Genomic DNA, 22,338 nt, shown 5'->3' with positions numbered 1-22,338 from the left:
AAAAAAATGTAAGATATGCTTCTAAAGCATTCCAACCAACTACTGTGCAGCTACTACTGAAGAAAACATTATTTTCACATTCAGTAGCAAAAATAGAGCTTTAGACTCGCAATTTACATTAAATTAACAAAGTTTCTAAATGAAACATCTAGAATACAGATTCTCAATTTTAAATATAAATTTTAAGACCTTTTTGGGTTCAAATATATTAATTTTTATTCATATATCATTTTATATTTGTTTATAAGTCTGTATTTCATTTATACATTTACAATGGACATGAATAATTATTCTTTTAAAGGTCTGTTGACTTTACTTCCCTATGCCCTCATTCCTGGAGCTCTCAAAAATAAATGGATTTCCACTTTGAACATCCTATGAATTTTGTAAATGGCTATACTTTCATAAATATTGATGGTTTTAAGCACAGCTATATGCAAAATCAAAGACAGAACCAAAACTAAGCCATGTTCACAATAAAAAAAAAGTTAGAAACAGAAACTTGACAGAATTCTGAAAATATTTACTCTGAGTGTCAGGATGCTGCCTGAGCAGTTTAAAGCTCTATTACAAACAACTAATTTTTTAAAAAAAGAAACACCCAACAAACAAACAAGCCAAGCCCACTCATCTCTGGGTAAACACTAAGGGAGAGGGATGGGGTGGGATGAAAAACAATCACCATGTCAGGATGGAACCATTTTATTCCCCATTTTCAACAAGTTACTAACAAAACTCCCACAGAACTGCATTCAGTTTTGCAGTAATTTCCTCTAAGTTAAAAGAACCTTTGTAATATTAAAACTCAGTGTTTACAATGCACAGTGCTGAAAGAGAAGTGTACTTTACACTAAAGTAATGTATTAAAAGTGCATTTCACTGAGGTAGTGATATATTCCCCTAAGGCTCCGAATACACATCCTTTGTGCCTCCACATAATCCAAAAGTCAAAATTCTAAGGACTCCTTTGGTGCTTCTGCTGTTGCAAAAGTTTCCTTTGTCTTTGCAATGGACATGGAGCGACTGAACCTGCCACTAAGGCTTTGGTTTAACCATCAAATTCTGGCTTGATCATATTCATGTACTACTTAGATGCCTTAATTTTGTAGTTTATAGCAGAATGCCTTCCTTTTATTAACAGAGCTGAAAGCAGACCAATATATTCCCCATTTAACAGTCTTTATCACTCCAGAAAGAAAAGGATTTTTCAAGTTTTAAGTTTTCCAATGACAGATTATATGTAAACTTCAGTAATTTAAGGTTGCTTGTTCTGGGAGAGGGGTGTGTGTGGGGGGGTCTGTTCAGGCCTCCACAACAATTCATAAAAACAGAAATTACGACAACAGGTTAAAAAGTCATGAAAAACTACATTTTTGAGGATTTCTCAAGTTCCAGAAACCCAATTACATCCAGTTTACAAATAAAGGTTGCCCCCTGCAACATGAAAACTTGTTAGTAGTAAGTGAATTTTGTTATTACAGCAGCATGCCAAGATTAACAAGGAAGCTGCATGCAGTCACTATGGATACCATGCTGACCTTCATTTTTTTGGAGAATAAATAATTAAAAAGCCCGTGGTCATTTGCAACAAAGGCCTCTTCAAGCTGTTCCAAAACTGAAAATTCCTATTTTACCTTGGAAAGAAATAGACTATTTCATGCAGAGGTAGGCACATGGTATTTGACTAATTAAGCTGCTGAGCATTAAGTTGCACCGAACCATTTCTTATACTGCTTTCCTTTAACACTTACTTCTTAAGGAATAAGGAAGGTTACTACAATGTCACCTGCCCAAAGAGAACAAACTCTCCACAACCTCCTTTTGTTTTACCAAGTAAATCAGCACAAAATTGCCATTATACATGACAATGAAATCTCTTGCTACTTTACAGAACTCACTGTCAACTACAAGTGCTTACAGAACATTGTACAAAGTGATTATATTAAAGGTGTTGAAATTTTCATTTCCAAATGAGGTGTTAAAAACGCAAAAGCAGTACAGGTCACAGTACAACTACATGCTTGAAAGACACCAGCTTATGGAAAAGTTCAGTCAAAACTGATGCCATTCATAAAGAAGAAACTTCAGCTGCTTTTCCAACCACTTTCTTTTTTCCAACAAGCAGAAATAGAGAGCATACTCCAGCTTTCCTTAAAGACACGGCCTTCTTGTTCTTATAACTGTTAAAAGCTCAGTAATCCAAGAGGATTTATTCTAATGTCATCCCAAACTGAAGAACTTTTGATTGCTGGCTTCCCTTAATGCCTTTAATTGTTTTGCTTAAGAACAGCAGTCGAAGTGTTTGAAGTGTGAAGTCCCCTCCTAACTCGACATGGAGAACACATGGAATGATGCAAACCTTTAGGACTACATGAAGTCCTTCTGACACCTCAAATTTACCTCTTTGTCATTTTCCAAGAGCACTGTAACATCACCTGCCTGGGAACTGTTCTTCAGCTGTCAATACTCCAGAATAACAAAAAAGGTCTAATGCTAAAAAAGAGACACCACTGCAATACCTTGTCTGTGTCCATTCACCATTTCCAAATCAAAGCCATGCAGGCCACTGAGATTTACTGCCATTTTCTCAAGTCTTATTTTACCAGTCACACTGAACTTGTACTGCACATTTCATGACCACTCTGAATCGAGTTCAACCAGAAGGAGGAGGGTCAAAGGAAGAAGAATGGAAAAGAGTGAGGAGTCAAGCAGCCAGAGAGAGCTGCTTCTTTCTCTTCCCCTGCATCTTAAGACATTCTCACTCTACAACCAGCATCACCACTGAAACTCATTGTATTTGAGGCCTCAGTTGTCACATGAAAATATTTAAATATAAATGGAGTCCAAAGCATCTGTGTGTGCGTGTGCGTGTTTTGGAGCCAAGGTCTTGTCAATTAGTCCATCTGTCAGTCAAAGCAACTTAGTCTCAGATGCCTGATGCAAGCAGAGGGTGACTGGGAGTGAGAGAGGCAGACGGATGCTCGCTGTTGCTATGAGTTTGTTTAAAAATCACATATACTGGCCACAAGACAATTGAGAGTTAAACATTACATCATAAATATTAAATGGAATCTCAAACTGCACAGAAATTTAAATGCAGTAGGAAGAACTTCATAATGGAATTCAACAGCCAGCATCCACCAATTTTCTAGTAATTAAATCTGGATTTTAAAAATTGGTAGTATCCCAGAGCACAGCCTATTCAAGGACCAATGCTACATGAACTGAACTGATAAGCTCTCAATATGCTCTTTACTCCCTCCTATACAAAGTCCTCTGAAACATAAACCTGGGTAAAAAAGACCACAAACCCACAACTGTCTTTTTTTTTTACATTTTCCTTTTTCCCTTACAGTAATGTAATTATACCAAACTGTTTAAATACAAATCCATTCCTCTGGTTACAACAGTTAAGTAGCCAGAACAGATTGTATACTGAAGCCCTTATTGATATATTTTTCCTTTCTTTGGTGGAGGAACAGGAATCAGGGGAGGAAGAACAATTTTTCATTAGACAGTTTATTTCTAAACAATGCTCAAAGAAATTTATCCAGCTCCGAAGGATTAAGAGATTAGATTTTCACCATTTCTAACTAGCCTTACAGTACACAAGCATTTTTATTCCACATTTTCAGGGATCACAAAGAATAGATTCAGCTGTTTACCCTGGGTCAAAGCGTGCTTGAATCAGCACATTTCAAGAACTGTAGCTTAAAGCACGAACATAATTAGGGACTGAACATAACATTACCAATGGCAAAGAGAAAAAAAAGTCTTGGTATTTTCAAAATGTATGGGAAACCATCAAAGTAGAATAGCTCAGACTGAATGTAAGGGGACTGGGTGCATATGCCATATACGTAATTATTTCAGTAAAACAAATGACTAGTAGTCTGTGTGGTAAAATAGTATTTTTATCTGACAAAAGGAGTTCTAAGGAGGACAAACTACTGAAAAAGGATGATGGTGTGAGCCAAAATAAAGTTCAGATCCTGATTCAAAATTACTCCACAACTGAGTTTGAACAAAATTAGAACAGATTTAGTCTGCTGTGGCAGACTAAAGAATGATAGCAGCAGTACATCGCCTGCACCCACCCCCCCACCAGAGTCTCATATTCCTCAGGCTGAGCAACACAGCTCAGCCTAAACAAACCATATGTTTATTTATGGAATACCATCTTGGCTCTCCATTGGGTGGAGTACCATACCCAGGATGTTATTCAGGCAAATTAAGTCTTTATTTCAGGGAAGTTCTGTAGTAACTGGTAATCTCCATATTCACCACAGGAGGTAGGAAGTGGCTAATCCAAGATGATTTTGCTTTAAAAATAAGTTAAAATAACTTTAAAAATCTATCTACCACACTAAAAACTTTTCATAATGAATTACCCTTACAAAATCCCAACCAGCATGTTAACCTGCAATTAACAACAGAAGGAGGAAAGAGTAATACCACCTTTACTTGTATTTCTCTTCCTTGGCACACAGACATTCAGCAGTTTATGTTGCTATTTGATGTACAGCAACAGGCACTGTTATTTTCACCTTTTAGATTTTAAAGTTTTCCAGCAGGAGAGCTACATCACAGTGCACCAACCACAAGATTATATCTATTTAAAATATAGTCACAATGTGAATACTATGAATGTATTAGCCCAGATTTCAATTCTTTTCCTTACGTTTCCATAAAAGTATTCCTTCCTCAGCTGTATTAAAAAATCTTGATTGTACAACCTTAATAGGTTTAACATTATAACTCATTATTGCTGTCCATGGCATAGTTCTAATTTCATAGTTTCAGGTATTGACCCTTCTTTTTTGGTCCCTCTTACAGGAAAGGAATTTTTGCTTCATTCCTGAGAGCTACAGGGAGACTAGATTGTTTAATATGGGATAGGTTCTTGTAAATACTTAATTACAAACTACTAAAACAAAACACTAAATATTTCTAGCTACCTCTACATGACATATCTCCATGTTATCCTGAAGAGTCTTCCAGCTCCTAATCAGGGCTCACAGTCTGCCTTTTCTTCTTCCAAGGTAACCAATCTCTGACCCAAGATGACAAAGCTGCCTGTACAAAGTGAGCTCTTTCTTTATAAAGGCATCTTCAAAATACAAGATTCAGCAGATCCCCCAATCTGAAAAATACAAAGAAAGTTCATATGACTGAATATACAATCACTGTTCTGACCATTTTAAGAGAGTGGAAGACAGAAGCACGAGGCCAAAAACCAACCTTAACACTTGACAAGAAATGGAAACAAAACACATGTAATAGATGTTCAGTGCAGTAGTAGTAGAAGAGCTCTCTACCCCTAAAAAATAATCTGAATACTGGGAATAGTAAAGACTGAGTTATCTGTAACAAGTTTACTAAAATGTTGAAGACCTCCATGCTCAAATATGGCCAAGCACAAATGGAAAAAATCTTCCTAAGAGACTGAGACCAAAAAATCTATATATAATATGTCACTTGTTAAGCTAGGTTGTTGGTTGTTTTGTTTGTTTGGGGTTTTTTTTGAGTGGGTATCAATTGAGTCTGGTGTAGCAGACTCCAATCAATGACACATTTAGCACACTCCTTCACTTAATGACTTTTCACTCACATTTGTAATTATAATTCTGTGGTGATATCAGCTGCCAACAATAGTTCTCTGTAACACTGTGAGGGAGCAAGTTCAGAACTGGAAGCAGACAACCCCTGCAAAGTCCCTTTGCTTACCCTGCTGAACAAGGGCACATTTGGATAGTCTGCTGACAGCAGAGTCCAACAACTAAGTCTACATCAATTACTAAATTGCTGCAGAAGGTGGCAAGGTCCAGGGCAGAAAGGGTCCACAGGCAATGTTCCCATTTTAAGGATAATCCCATGTGAATGTATTCCAATCCTTGCACATACGACAAGTCCTGGCATCATCACACTGAATTTTGAAAGCAGAGTCTGGAGGCTGCTACTGCAGCCTGTAAACTTTAGTGAAAGTACAGTGACACAACCACCTTTTTTCCCTGCTGTATCAAGTGAGCTCAACTGCTCCAATGCAATTAAACCCTGAGGGGTATCAGACTGAGAAGTGATCTGTACACCAGTATCAATCCTAACCTTGCTCCCAGAGCATATGCACTTTTTAAAATTACTTCAAAGAAAAACTCAACTCAGCAAGCATCCAAGTCCCAAACATCAGATAAGAAAGTGCACAGAACTTGGCTTTACAAAGCATCTTTGTCCTTATGCATAAGTTTGTTATTTTTTTTTAAAAAGTCAATTACTTGTTTTGCAATAATCCCCAAGAGACCCATTCTTTTAAGCACACACATCCAGGCTGCTTCCACAGAGGAAACAGTCCCTGCAAGAACATCACGCAGTCATGGCATCCACTTCAGGATCAACAATCTCAAAAACAAAACCAGAATCATACAGCATGAAATAATTCAAAACTCCTTTCAACTACCCTCAGACTGATTATCTCTATTTAAAATGTAGATTTCACAAAGTTCTTTTCAAAAAATAATTTTCAGGATTTACTGACAGTAATTGGAACCAGACACGGCACACTGGCCAAGCAGCTCATTTTGAAAACATTATTCCATGTTACAGAATCAATCTTAAATCAGATCTGACAAATGGGACTTGGAAAATTACTACTTTCAAAGCCTCTCAAACATCATGTCCTCTAGAATCAAGCCACCTCCTTCAATAATTTACAACATAGAAAGGATTAAAACAAACTTTCCTAAGTGTGCAAATATGCCAGGAGTATAACTGATAAACCTGAGTTATGTTTCCCTACTTAGAGCAATGTAAGACTTAAAATTTGGCTATGAGAATACAATAAAGAGGCATTTAATTTTTTGGAGAAGGCACAAGTTAGTTTTAGTAGGAACGTTTTCTATAAATCATGAAAATAATACTTGATTTTCATAGTGAATGCTAAAAATTTTACTTAAAAACTACTAAATCAGTCATTTTTTTTCCCATATTCTATACAGAATTTCTCCTAGAATCATAGAATATGCAGAGTTGGAAGGACTCATCAGGATCATCGAGTCCAACTCCTGATGCTGGGCAAGACATCCCATGAATCACACCATGTGCCTGAGAGAGGTGTCACCTAACAGAAGTGTTACAGCATTCATAGGATGTTCCCAATATACCCATATCTGAAAAACTCAAAAGAAGTTCCGAGTCCCATCAACTTCTGGAAGGAACATGGAACAAATGTGGATTATATTATTTTCATCACCTTAAAGAGTTAATTAAGACTTACCAGAGGCAGAATGTACCCAACCAGCCTCACGTGAGGAGCTGGTGGGCCCTGATGAAAAACAACTGGCCCACAGAACAGACTTTGACTTTAGGAAACTTTTGAGACAGTCTCTCACCACAGCCTCACTTGAGAGCTGAGGAGACTCAAGCTCAATGAACAGAAGGGAAGCTGACCTGGAAAACTGGCTGGATCTTGGGCTCACGTGGCTGCAACCAAGGGCTGCATGCCCAGCTGCAAGTTGGCTCAGAGGGCCAACCCAGGGCTCCAAACACTCAGCAGCAACCAGGCAGGTGAGGCAGAGTGCACCCTCAGCAAACTGGCAGGGAAAGAGAAGAGGTGCAGAGAAAAGCAGCTGACACAGGGAATGGCAGCACCCCCACAAACAAAGACAGACCAGCACAAACCTTAGGATGGGGCCAAAAGAAACATCATCAGGTTTACGGAGGAAAAGTGCAAAGCTGTGCACCCAGGGCAGAAGAACCTCATAAATTAGCACTGGCTGGGGAGAGATTGCACAAGAACAGCCCTGCTGGGAAGGGCCCAGGTGCTGAGACAGACACCAGCTGGAATGGGAGCCAACGTGAGGGATGTGGTCCCTGGCCTGCCTGAGCTGGCAAGACCACTCTGCAGACATCTGGTGTTCAGGTGAGGACCGCACTGCAGCAGGAGAATAAGAAATCAAGGAAGGCTCAGTCCTGAGCTACCAAGTTGGTCAAAAACCTCCGGGGCATTATCCAAGGAGGAGATGCTGAGGGAGATGGGTGTGTTTTCTCCGGTACAGAGAAGGCTGGGACCATCTGAGAGCTGTCTAAAGCTACACCAAGATGGGAACTGTAAAGACAAACACTCTGACCACTGCCAGACAGGATAGGGAATAGCAATGGCCTCAAGAAGCATCATGGAAAATTCAGGTTGGACACCTGTAAAGACCAGGTACAGGTTTCCCAAAGAGTCTATGAATTCACTGTTTGGGGGATTTTCATGGCTTCACAAGTCAAAGCCTTGGCTTATCTCACCAAGTGCTAGTTTGATCCCTGCTTTGAACAAGTGGATAGACCAGAGACCCAGAAGAGTCTCTTCTGACCATTATACTTGCAACTCCATGATCTCATTAATTCCTGTTACATGCTTCCAGCAACTATAGCCTTGTTTACATAATTGTCCTCAGACATGACAGAGTCAATAAGTCTTTGGAAAAAGAATTATCCATAGATTACATTAGTACAGACTTTCCTATAAATAGCCAGGTGATATCAATAGACTACAGTGCCAACAGCTCCAACAGTTCTGAAATCCTAAATAAATAATGTTAAAATTATTTTGATCAGCTCATGCCACATACTTAAAAAATAAACTTCAGAGAAAATGTAAGTTGCATATGTAAGCCTACCGAATTTAAATATGCTACCAAACACTATCTCATGGTCCCCTTTGAAGATGAATCAATGTTCTTCCCAAAAAAAATCCTTCAAGATTGTAATTTTATGCCAGTATATTAAAGAACAGGCAACATGAAAGGTATTTTCACTTAGCTTGCTTATAGAAACTCTCTCAAATTTGAAAAAGGCAACAGAATGTTCCCACAATATAAATTTTGAACATGAAAACTTTAAAATGTCACTCTGAAGCAATATATAAGGATGTCTTACATTGAAGGAGAGACTACAGATTTCAGTACATTTTCCCCAGCAAATCTCATTTTTGTTTTCTCCTAGTACTGAATACAGCTTTTCAAGTCATGATAGATGGACAGTATGACCCAAACTGTTCTTCTGTCACACTACAAATGCAGAGCTCCAGTGATAATCAAAATTAAATCATTTACAGTAAACAAACCGTTTGGGAGTTACTTAGGAGTAGAAAGACTGGCTCCTACCATTTGCTCACAGGACAATGCAGATTAAACAATTCAGTGCAACAGAACTAATAGCTTGGTGAAGGGAAAACCTAGATCATTACCTGACATTAAAATCCCAAGTTTTGAGTAATTCTGGTCCAGTAAAACTGGAATTATCTCACGCTGCCAAACTAACGAAGAGAGGTACTCCATTTAATCAAGAAGATTAATAGCTAAAGGGAACTCTGCCTTGCATTAACTGATGATTTTCACACCTTTTGGAGAACTAACAGCATGTATTCATCTAAAAAAAGCCCCAAGCCTCTGCCCACATAGTGGGTAGTGTACTGCAAGAGATCTGCAAAACCAGTTTGTGTTGAAGATAATATTCAAACTACACATATTCCACAGGATCTCACTTAAGAATAGGTTCTAGTCCTACCTAGAGGTCTAAATATCCTTAAACCAAATCCACCAGTAAAGTCCAGAAGGACATGTTTTGTTTCTTCTAAAACATGACCTGCATGTTCAGCAGGATCAGCAGCCAAGAACACCAGCACCCAGCCTGCAGTGACAGGCACTGTGGGGATAACAGCACACAGTTGTTCTGAAGTTAATCTTGAAGCAGCTTTTATTAGTTCTGCAAAATACACAGCAATGCATGAACACGACAACTACAAGCAGCTGACTTTGTCCTACCTCACACAGAAAACAACTGTGCAACAAGAACATCATTTAGTACAATTTGGTATTGCTTTATAATTACCTTAATGAGGGAGGCCCTTGCACAATGACTATTCCAGAAACATGAAAAGAATACTTACACCACAGAGTCTGACCATGGGTGCACTTTCAGGATGGTTTTATTTGGACATGGTAAGAGCACCGTGGCAGTAGAGTAGTCCTGTTCTGTCTTCCAGCTGAGGGATTCCTGCTTCCTCCATTGCTGCAGGAATTTTTGAACTTCATGATGCAACTTACTTGGATAACCACTATATTAGCTGCAAACTAATCCTGGGGGAAAAACAGATAAAGAAAAAAGAAAAAAATATGAGTTTTCTGCTATAGCAGGCAGCTGATCTCCGTCACTGGAGAACAGTATGATCCTTGGCACTGACAGGAAGGTACCGGTCAGGGTAGAACTGCCTCTTTCGGTGGCAATATGGTGTTAAACCAATACAGGTGAATTGTTCAACCACAACAGGAATGTTCCCCCCAACCCAAAAAAGATAGAAACACTTCAGATTTCTGGTATCAGCCTTGTGAGTGGAGAACAGTAATGTGAGTTAGATGTAGAACTCAAAGACACAGTAAACAAAACAAAATTAATTTGGCAGAACTACACTTCCTTAAAGGTAATATAAACTTTGCAACCATTTACAGCAGCTTCAATACTTCCCTGCCTTTCAAGAGGAAACTGACATTTGAAAAAAAAAATCAGCAGAGGAACAGCAATTTGCCTTTCACTCCCTGCACCAAAGTTCACCCCCACTCCAAGTCTGAAAACTGTCCTTCAGCCTCTTTGGTTAACACTGCACATTAGCATGGAGCTTTTCCCACAGAACTCCGTGCCAAACACAGTCAGCAGACTCCACCTCCACGGAAATCAGCTGAGCAGGACTTCCACAGTAATCACTTTTCCTAAATGATGGAAGGAATTCCAAGACTCCTTTGTGTTCCCAGTGCTCCATTTGCCAGTATGTGGTACAGTACAGGTTAGGTCCTGAAAGCACCTGGACCTTGGGGAGGCCACAGTAAACCAAAAGAACACAAGAATAAAACGAAAAGGTTTCCGAGTATCAGAAACATCTAAAGCACCTCAGGCAAAACCTCCCTTGAAGAACTTGGCAGTATAGCACATTTCTGAACACTAATATTCCTGAAGAATATTTGTGAAAACCTCTACCAAGGATGTGATTCCATCCTCCTTTGGTGGCTGGAACTGACACATGAGCTACCGACACACGAGCATTAGTTCCTTCATTAGGACAAGGGTACAGCTTTGCAGAATTTGCATGAATGATGCAAGCCCAGCCCATGAATGGAGCTCCCACATAAAAAGTCAAGTCTGGAGTTTCTACATTAAAAGAAATATGTTATCAGGATTTTAAAATGAACTTTACAAGAGTCCAAAATAAAAGCTCATTAAAGCCAGGCATCAAAAAACAATTAAAACATTCATTAAAAAAAATTTTAAAAGTTGCCCACTTCATTTCACAATATTTACATATGAAAAATAATGTTTACAAAAATAAAAAGATGTAAAAATGTGGCTCTTCATAAGAATCCTGACATACTCAGTTTATGATCCATATTTTCCTTCAAAGAGGTTTGAAGAGCAAGGATGCTACAGTCCTTAATACTCACTTCACCTGCTGGAAGAGCTGAAAAGATCACTCACTCAGCTTTCCACAAGCTCTACTACTTGTTTCTATTGCTTTTTTAAAAGCCAAGCAAACTAGGACAGGTAACTGAAGAAAACTCCCATGGTGTTTGGACATTGACTAAACTTGTAAATAATTTATTTGTCACAGCATCTTCTACAGTGTTTACACTTGCAAGTGTGGGACAAGCTACTGAAAGTAATTTTTACAAACATCCACTGCTTCTGTTCTTTATCTGAGTGAGCAAATGTAAATTCTCAGTTTTTCAAGGCCAGGTTGGATGGAGCTCTGAGCAATCTGGTCTAGTGTAAGGTTCCCTGTCCACGGCAGGAAGGTTAGAAATGGATAATCTTTCAGGTCCCTTCCAACCCAAATCATTCTATGATTCTGTAACTGTAGGACAGGTCAGTGGAGGCCATATTAGGTCACAAGAAATGGTGTAAGAACATCAAAGGGTTCCTCTAAGGAATTAATTCAATTAAAAAAAATAATCAATTTCATGCGCAGTTCGCAATCTTCTGTCAATGTGAAGAATTAAAATTTAACTGGTGCTAGAGTAAAAAGCATCAGCAGCAGTATTTCCACAACAAATATGTTCTGTGAAAATTGCTAAGTTATCCTGTCCAATGGGACCAACAAAGGCACGCTTAAAGAAACACTGTAAATACAGGATTCCAGTCAGTTGTACACAATAAATGCAAGCACCAAAACTCACTCTTGCACAAAGCCACAGTCACCTGCCTTAGGCTCCACCTGAATGAAGTAAACAGAGTATCAGAGTTGGGAATACTCATCAAGCTCTGTATGCAAGTGCAATCTATTATTTCATCTTGCAAATTCCAACTTAATGACAATACTATTTAATAGTAGAACTTCTCAAAGTAATCATATATTACAATTTAAAGCAGTAACTTAAAAGACAGGAAGTGTTACAGTTATCAATAGTCTGCACACCACAGTGCTTCAGTCTCCAATGATCTGCAAGCAAGTCCCATCTGCGCAAAGATCAACCAGACAGCTGAAATAATTTGACTCTACAGAAGGGGAAGAAATGACTGAAGAAACAGCCACACAGTTCAAGTTAACAGCAAACTATAAACAGTCTATTAAAAGAGGGATCTGTAACGTACCACTAAAATGACAGAAAACCAGTATTCACCTCATTTAAAGCAGGCAACTTGGGAAAATATTCTCCTTGCCACAAAAAAAAAATTATTAACAGTCTTTAAGAATTGCAGCAGAGGTTTGGTTTTATTGGGATGCCTGGCACTCTCAGGAGAAATTTAAAAATAGTATTACACATAACAGCAATTTAAGCTATGTAAATAAAGGTCTTGTTCCTTAATTTATATATAAGCAACAAGGAAATTCACACTGAAATTTGTATTGTGTAAGAAAGAACAAGTACACCAAACTACTCCCTGATCTTTGCAACTTCACATTAACATACAGAATCATGACTTCAATCAGTTTGTTAGAATCAAGGAATGTTTAAGTACACAGATTCATTTTACTTTGATGAGATTTTCCTGCTTCTAGTTAATATTTGGCATAACCTGATTTTTAACTGAACCATCAGCTTAGCAGATCCTGATCTAAGTAGTGTGTTTATCAAGACAAGTAATTTAGTTGCCATATTCAAAGTGAAAAATTTACCATAAAATTTTAATTAGGCTTTTGAACTCAAAGCAGTCATACAAGCTTAAATCAAAGGAAAAATACAAGACCAGACAATCACGCATAATCACATAACTTCTGAGGATATCAACCATTACATTTATTTTGTAATTAATAATATTAAAAGCATTGATCAGGTGTGGCAACTATTTTTCAAGTTCGAGTAATTGAGAAAAAAACTGCAGAGATGAAGAGTACAAGTAGACAGATGTGTAATCAAAGAAAATATCACATATTTCCTTGTTAAAGAATCTGTCTTATATCATAGCTGAGTTAAGTTTGAACATGGCAAGCTCTGTTCAGTGTTAGGCTAGAAATATGCACACCAATCTTCATAAAGCCCTAGAAGTCACCTTAACTTTCCTTGGTATTTCTTTGAAATACTCGCGTGACATATTTGGAACAGATGAGGGGCAAGCTGCAGAAAAACTATCCTTCCTGCTACTAGAACATTCCCGATGTTCCAGTGACCTGAAAGTACCTGATCCTGTCAGCAGACAGCTCAGTTATCCCATGGCAAGGTGCTGTGTGAAAATGAGTATGTCCCTCACCTACAGTGAGATCCAAAGGTTATGCTCACAGAACCCCATCAAGGAAAACATTCCTGAAAATGCTGCCTTTGTTTCACTGGGATAAAGTATACATCTGACAAACTAAGCTGTAGTATTTCTTATCTTAACCTAACTTAATGGAAAAACTGTGTTTACTTATTCTTCTAGAACTGAGTGCAATATTGATTTCTCTTAAGTTAAAGTTTTACTGGTGAAGTTTACTGAACAAGAATTTAAGATAAGCAAAACTCCAAAAGAAGCAGACTGGTAGGAAGTTGAGAAAGAATACTTATTTATATGCATGATCTATATACAATCAGATCATTCTGTTAAAGTTTACCAGCAGTGCTAATAATATATCACATATAAAATGCTAAAGATACTCTCAGAAGACATCGACTTAAGAACACACACTACACTAACCATGTGAGCATGTTGTAAGAATGTTTATCAAAATACTGATGTATATCAAATATGGACCAGTCAGACAGCAGAATGAGTAGGGATTGGATGAAAAATCAACATTCTCTAAGCACAAAGGTGCCCATCTCCAGGAAGAGTCACAAACACCACACAGCTTCAATGACCCCAGCTGGAGCACTAGCAAGGAAGATGTGAGGAAAATTCACAGCAATTTTAACTTTAAATACTTAAAGCTAACACTAATGAGAGACTACTGCTATGAGTACAGACTCTCCAGGCCAAACAGCAGGGAGGTGCTTTAGGAATTCTAGATAACAGCAGTGAAACAGCCAGACGTGTCACCATTTGCTTAAACCAGAACACAATTTTCCATCTGTTCTGCTTTTACCCTTTTGTTTCCCACTTCTATCTCACTAAATAACTCTGTCTTCTGTTTTACTGTTCTGTTTGCCTGGTACTGAAGATATGGGGAAGGGAAGCAGTTTGGTGAAGGTTAAAAAACCTTCTCTGTGCCAGCAGCCCCAAGCAGTCTGTACCCTGGGAGAGGCGCTTTGGAAGCTCACGCAATGAGGAGCATTTTCTGCCAAGCTGCAGAGGGTCAGCAGGGCATCTTCTGTTGCCAAGCATCAGCCTTGGGAAATAGTACTTTCCAGAAGGTACAAATTTGAGCCTTTCTGGGAGTTATCAACAGTACGTAACGTAGCTCCCCACTCACCCAAAACTGCGAACTCACACTGCGATTCCTGCATATGAAAAGTACATCTAAAAGTCAGAGCACAGCCACTCCAAACAATGAACTGAGCAGTTTAAGACAACACAGAGACACGAGCTCAGTCCTCAGAACACTGGGAAACACTTTGAACATCTGCAGAATGACAACGCTTCGTTTGGCTGAGCCATGCTGTATCTGTAGAGAGAACAATGAAGTGCATGAATAAAGTCCTCTGAGGCTCAGCTGGCAGTTTGATTTATTACACTCATGTTAAACCTCCAACGTTCATTCTCCACATAGCTCTGACACAGCAGAAGATTTGGTTCAGACTATCTTATTTCTGTATTTTTCACATAAAATGTCCACATTCTTACAAATTACACTAATACCACTTTGATATCTAACATCATGTTGATTCAGTGTGAAACATGAGAATTAAGCAGCTTTTTAGCTTCCTCATTCCCACAGGGTTCAGCATGCCCTCAGACATGAAACAATCTTATCTAGGGCACTTCTGAATATTTTAATCTTTTTCCTTTCTCTTTCTAACCTTCACTTCTGCAGAAATACAGACCCAATTCCCTCAGCCTTCTTGTGCAGTTAGAACTCTTCAGTGCTGTTGTCCAGATCCAGCCATTCTAAGAGGACAGTATACAAGGAGCAAACTGATACTACCGAAGGGTAACTTCTAACAAGTTACTGCATTAAATAAATTTTAAACTGCAAGTTGAGTTGTGCTCCTTCCCATTACTCATCAGCTCAGACAGAGCAATATCTCTTTATACAGAAGTAGAGCATTCTCCAGTTAGACCAGTTCATTGCTCTCAACTTAAGGAACTCACTAAAAGAAAAAAGCAGGAACATTTTGAAACAAATAAAACAGGACAAAATTACCACTGATCAACTGCATCTCAATACACTCCTTTCCATGTCTATACCTTATTATTATTACAAATTGATATTATAACCTTTTTCAAGTAAGAATCAGTTGGGGCAGGAAGTTGGGGGTTTTTTTCTATTTCTGGATTTATTTCTTGGCATGACAACCTTTCACATTGTGCGAAGTGTTATGGGATCAATCATGCACCAGTACAACCATCCCTTAGCTCTTTTTTACCTTCAACACCTTGACAGTGCCTCTAAAGAAGAGTCTGGAAAAAAAACACTGAGCCAGGCAATGAACACTTAGGCTATGCAGCAATCCAAGGAGTCCAGCTAAAGTAAGTTATGTAAACAAATTATCATGAATACATCTCACTAGCTTCTAGACCACTTCAGAAAAAGAAATAAAATTATTGTTACACAGGTTCAGGTAGTAAGATTGTAGATAATATTATTCCATGTCATGCATGCCAAAGGTAGATCTGGAAAAACTTGCAGATGAAGTTTATGATAAGCTGAACAGGTTTTTCTAAGTTTTTCCAGTCCAGATAGTTCTGAAAGCACTGATCTTTTCCTCATCCCAGAAGTTCCCTCTGACAATGGCAGGCATGCTTTCACCATTACGTACGCTTACAGCTACAAGAATTTTACCTCTCTGCTCCATAGATCACAACAGGAAGAATCCTTATCACATTAATTAAACCAAAAATGTAGCAGCATGCAGCCAGCAAACTCACACAGTCTTTTCAGCTTGTTCTCAATCTGATTATTCACGTATTTTGTACTGACTGCCATCTGCCCACTCCTCCTCCTGTCTGTCTCCAACACAGACTTTATGCCATCCCATAAGCCTTTTTTTTTTTAGCATCTTTCTGCACACTTCCGTCAGGTCACTGATACATGGAGGGAATAAACTTAATCAAGACTGCTTCCTGGGGCTCCCCAGACATTAAATTTCAAATGAACTCTACTGGAGAAAATTTTTTGCCATGTAACACCAATAAAAACCCTATATACTTATTTCCTGTCTTTAAAATATTTTTGTACATAAAATATGTACGCAGATAAATTATACATATTAAACAGACATATAGTTGCATACATATTTAAGACAAGAAATACATTCAACACCAAGTTACCCTCTTTTTTTTCTCCATTTAAATTGCAGTCTGAGCACTAATCACCACGAGATACGTAACAGAATAAGCAGACAGGTATTTTTATTTTAGGCAAAGAATTCTCTGCTTCATAGGACTTGACAGTTGTCTCTAATAACTATGTGGCTGTTACAGCCAAAGCTTATCATGTGTTGAAAAGGACACTGGGATTAATTATGCAGTTCCAATCTGGCCCTTTTATTAGTATCAGAAATGTTCGTTCCCCAAGTTGTACATGACAGTCACTTAAAACTCCATCTGGCTTTTTTGATTTACACCAGGAACTTCCGTGCTAAGAGTTCATGAATGTATTAACTGCACTGAGGCTTTTTTTTAACCCTCTCCTAAAGAAAAAAATAGTTTGCAACAAATAGCTTGAGTAGGAATAAACCTTCAAATGCCTGTTTGCATTTGGAAATTTAGGAAGTAACAAAGAAAGATTCTATGCTTCTTTACACAGGATTTTTTTTAAAAATAGGAGAAAAATAAACTCAAAAGAGCCTTGACTTTACTTTGTCTGCTGTTGACCTTTATACCTGACACCCACTGCATCCTGTGGGAAACTTTTTCCAAGAGCCAACTTTTTTTATAAATATTTTAGGAGATTTAAGCATGCAGATCACATTTTATTTGCCTACATCTACTGAAAAAGTTACTGAATTACAACAGCATATATGTGGACTTTTAAATTCGTTTAAGTATCTGTAATATAATAAAACATAACAATATCTCCAATGTGCTACATGCAGGTGCTGTTGAAGTGTGGGCATTTTAATGTTTATTCTTACAGCTTCTACAGGTCTCTAAAATGCATACAACTGCACTGCTGCTCATTCTCCTGTATATGTTTTAAAACAGATTTGCATATCCTCTGTAAGTAACAAAAGCAGTAGAAAAAGTCCATGCATTCCTACCTTTGGGCAGTAAAAGTAACAGTGATAAATTCAATTTCCTTCTCAAAACAAAAATTCAAGTTTCTCTTAGATGTTTTGCCAATAAATGTCCTTAAGCTTTGCAAGAACTGCTCACTTAAAGGAATCTGTTTAGCTTTTCCATGTCTAAGCACTGCACCTGTTCCTTTTCAGATAATCAGTCTCCTTAACAAGTCCTGCATTCCTTGTTTCTCCCCTACAATGAGAAATTGTTTTGTGCAGTATGAAACAGATCACTTGGGGAAACTCAGAGGAAAGATTTTATTCCTTCCACAGGGCACATCAGCATTCCTTTCCAGGTGTGCTTCTCAACCCTTCTTCCTTCTCTACATGGCTCCTGCAGAGCTGTACATCCCACAGTCCTGCACGAGATCAGTGCTCATAAGGAAACTTTCCAGGTGTTCCAAACAAGCCATGGAGTCAGACAAGGACAACCATGTTCCCCAGGACAGGTAATCAGGAATTTGGCTCCCTCACACTGCTACAGCACTAACAAAGGAGACTAAAGTAGGAAACATTAGATATTGTTCAAAGAAGGAGCTCAATTTACTTAGAATTAGACCACGCATGTTGGGTTACTGCAGGATTTCATGCCAGCAAGCTTCAGCTAGATTTAGCAAGCAGGAAAAACAGAAGGAATGTTTGGTTTAGAAAGCTTATAATGGAGGGTTTGTTTCAATTTCACTCATCAAGTGGCTGTATTTCCATTATGCATGACTAAATGCTAACTGCAAGGACAAGTTTAAAGGATTAGTATCTGAAGATACAATTCCTCCAGAAGACCTTGTAACCAAGAAGTGTGCAGTGACAGCACAATAAAAGCCTTTATTTTCAAGCCTTAATATTATTGAAGCTTCTGTTGAAATTTTAGTCCTTTGGTTTTTATATTTTATCACCAGCCATCAAAACTGCATTAGTGGTCCATCCACATATGACACAGATCAAAGCTTCAGTCCACTAAACCCTCTCTCACAGCCACATGACCTCACATGGTTACAGCTCCATTACCAAAAGGAGCAGAGGGACAAGCTGTGTCTCACTCCAAGTTACTCCTTGAATGTCTCCTAGGACAGTGCTATGCTCCTGGCACAGATCTCTTCCCCACGCTCATAGGAAATTCGCATATGGATATTTGAGACAACAAGGAGCTCTCAAAACCTCCAGTAAGATAACACCAGTGAATTATCATGCATGAGAACAGCAGGACAGGATGTACAGTGCAAGCTTACATAAGACACAAGGCACTGCTGGGAACCAGCACAAGTGAACAGCATAAATGGCTCAGGAAAATGCTGATGTCACTCGTGTACATTTGGGTTGCGCTGGCCAAGTTTCTCTGACCCTAAAACCGGCCTTTCTTGCTGTTTGTAAAACCTCAGTCTGCTCTGCTCTACCCAGATCTTGAGAAGGAACTTGTTTTCAAAAACCTGTGCTTCTTCCTAATGAGAGTTTTCTTTAAGATGAGAAAGAATCTAAAGAAAAACAGAAAATGTCATGGAGAACTGGAAAAATCATGCAATTGTGTACACAAACACTTGCTACTAATACTTACTAAGAAAATAGTTCAAGCACAACTTACCCATTTTAAAATATGACCTCTGCAAACCTACTAAAGTCAATGAGACTTACAGCAGTTACTCGGTGAGCCCTGCTTGCATAAATTAAAGATGCCTAAGGGTAGCTATGAAACTGGGTATTTGATTTTTCCAGGGCCCCTACATATTATGAACTAACAATGAATTGCCATTTTACCAGAGAACCTTTCAAGTGTGTTAAGAAAAAGAAAACCCAGACCCAGCTGTGTTGTGCTTACCTCCACCTCAACACATAAAAGTTTACCTATTTAATGTTAAAACTGATTATGGAAGTTTCATATTAAATTGAGTAGATAAGCAAGACACTATAGATCAAATTACTTCCAAAAATCGCCAAGATATCAGTCAAACAGAGCTTCTTCTTGCTGTATCTTTCTACAATAGATCAAAAATAATTAAACATTAGGGGAAAAAAAAGATGAGCAATCTAGCTGCATAAATTAGTTTAAAGCAAAACTGTACAGAGGGAAAACTTAGCTCACTCAGGTCAGCATTTGCAGTAGCAGCTCTCAGTTCTGTGCTTGGCTGCTTCTATCTGTTATTTCTGTGGCTGCACACCACTTCAGAGCAGTGTGTGAACCACGACAGTCAACTCCTTCAGTCTCGGGATTCTTGTATTTAGGTTTTGGCCTATGCAATACTTACGGTATTTGGTTTTCCATAGAGAGAAACCTACAAGGTGAGAAGGAAAACACTGCTCCTAACAAACATACTGATCCTCAATGACTTAGTTTGTCTTTCACTGCAGGTGTAATGAACTTACTGTCACTCCCTTTGGGATTTTCTTGCAAATACAGAGGCACCCCGTGAGAGCAGCCAGTTAACCCAACTCCCCTACCCTGGCAAGAACCAGGTAACTTACAAACCAATGCCAGAAGCAATTTCTTCATTCTGTCAAGTATATCAGAACCCTTTTCTTTCAGTTCCTGACCAAAACACCAAGCCTAACACCCTGTAGCTCGGAGATGCCAACTATCAGAGATGATCTGCCACATTACAAATTCACGGGGTTCCCTTAGCAGTGGAAGAGGACACCTGGAACCAGCTTTGTTCTAGGCAGAGGAGAAAAACCCCACCCATAAACTACTTGCAGAGTGGAATGGCAGCTCTTTCAAAGCATATTAGTGCACACACTACATAAAAATATAAAGTACAAGCTTCCCACAGTGCAAATCAGGTACTATCACAGGTTATTAAATGTCTTTTTATGCAAGCCTCCATCTCCATCAAAGTCTGGCTATCACAGGAAAATTCTGCAAGCAAAATGCTTGCATCCTGCCTAGAGCCTCATTGCTTCTATAGTAGAAATAACATCGCTATCGACCCATGATTACTACAGCAGATAAGCATTTCATTAGTGTGTTTATTCACAGTACGTTTTTGGAAAGCACCGCCATTCCTGATTCATAAGCAAACAGAGGGCTGGTGCAGGAACACTGATCCAAGGTCACAGAGTAAGTCTGTGGTAAAGTAAGAAACTTCACCTGGTTTTGCCTTTGTGCAACTAATACTTTCTATTAATGAGTCATCGCTGCTCCTCTAAATTATTCTTTGAGCAGGAAGAGACAACAGACTGCTTGTGGCATTCCAACTCTACATGCTAATATCAGCTAGGCTCCAGGGTTTTCTAAAGTAAAAAAATCACACCCAAGGGCCTTGTTCTGTACTGTCACAGAATCCTGCTTCAGCACTGAGCTGCTGGGGGGGGGAAAAACGAATATACATGTGTGTGTGTGTATATATATATATAGTATTAGCCTGCCTTGTTTGTGACTCAGCTCTCTCCCAAGAGAAACAAAACCCAGTCCTTGAATAGTTTTACTCCCTCCTGCCACAGACCACCGGGCAAGGGCAAAGTGCAGGAGGAAGGGACGGTCAACAAGGAGACAAGTTATGCAAAGCTGGGGGCCGGGGCGGGGGGCAGAGCTCCCTAAGGCCCACCAGAAAAAAAAAAAGGCCCAACTTCTGTTCGTGGGTCGCAAGGGTCACAGAGCGGGGGAGGGAGCTCTGCTCTCGGGGCAGTGCGGGGGCAGGACCCGCGGCACGGGGGCAACGTGGGGGGGATGGGGAACGGGGGCAACATGGGGGGGAACGGAGGTCCCGTCCCGCACCGCAGAGCGCGGGGAGCCCCCTCACAGCTCCCTGAGGGCCGGGGAGGGCCTGCCGCGAACCCCCCACAGGTCCGGGGGGCTCCAGGGGCGCTCCCCGTTCCCCCCATCCGGGCCCCCTTCCCGCGCCCTGACCCCCGCCCCAGCGCGGCCCCGGAGGCGCCGTTCCCCCCGTACCTGTGCGGGGAAGCGGCGGGGACCAAGGGGCTGTCTCTCCCGGCCGGCGGGCCCCGCGGAGACTCCCGGCGTGGCCATTCCCTGCCGCTCCCGACCCCGCTCCGCTCGCCTTTAGTTTGACCTTTCCCGTGTCTCCGCTGCCCGTCCCCGGCACCCTCTGACGTCACCGCCATGGCAACCAATCCCCGCCCTCCCCCGGCCCCGCCCTCCGGGCCCGCCGCGCGCACGCGCCGCCGGGGAAAGGGGAGGCGGGGCCGGCCGTGCGCTCGCGGGCAATGAGGGCGCGCTCCGGCTCCGCCCCCTCCGAGCCAGAAGCAGAACACGGGACCCATTAAATGTTTATTTATATATAATTGTATATTCCTTTTTATCCCCCCACAGCAGCCCGGGGCTGAAGCGGCATTATGTGACGGCACAGCACAAGGACCTTGACTGAATTATTATTCGTTTATAACCCCCCCCGCCGCCCCGAGCGAGGCGTGCGCGGTGTGAGTGGCTCGGGCCGCCTTGCAGGGCACGGCCCCGCGGGGAGCGAGTCCTTCCTTCCTGTCCAGGGGGATAAAGGGGCCTGATTGAAGGCAGGTTGGGTGTGAGTCAGCAGTGCCCCGCCAGCCAGGAGAGCCAACTCTGACC

General features: G+C 40.1%; 1 protein-coding gene across 1 annotated transcript in view; it reads right to left on the bottom strand.

The window, feature by feature from the left end:
• Positions 1–21,862, bottom strand: part of ZFAT (zinc finger and AT-hook domain containing) — a 134,523-nt gene extending 112,661 nt beyond the window's left edge. Inside the window, exons 1-2 of the mRNA XM_071553800.1 lie at positions 21,706–21,862; positions 9,932–10,121 (exon numbers count right to left, since the gene is read on the bottom strand). The gene's annotated coding sequence lies outside the window, so the exon portion shown is untranslated. The remainder of the gene's footprint in view (positions 1–9,931; positions 10,122–21,705) is intronic.
• Between the last annotated feature and the right edge of the window lie 476 nt (positions 21,863–22,338).

Source organism: Pithys albifrons, chromosome 4 (genome assembly GCF_047495875.1).
Source record: "Pithys albifrons albifrons isolate INPA30051 chromosome 4, PitAlb_v1, whole genome shotgun sequence".
NCBI lineage: Eukaryota > Metazoa > Chordata > Aves > Passeriformes > Thamnophilidae > Pithys > Pithys albifrons.
Note: the sequence above shows the minus strand (reverse complement) of the source record. Positions and strands in the feature narration are given on the sequence as shown.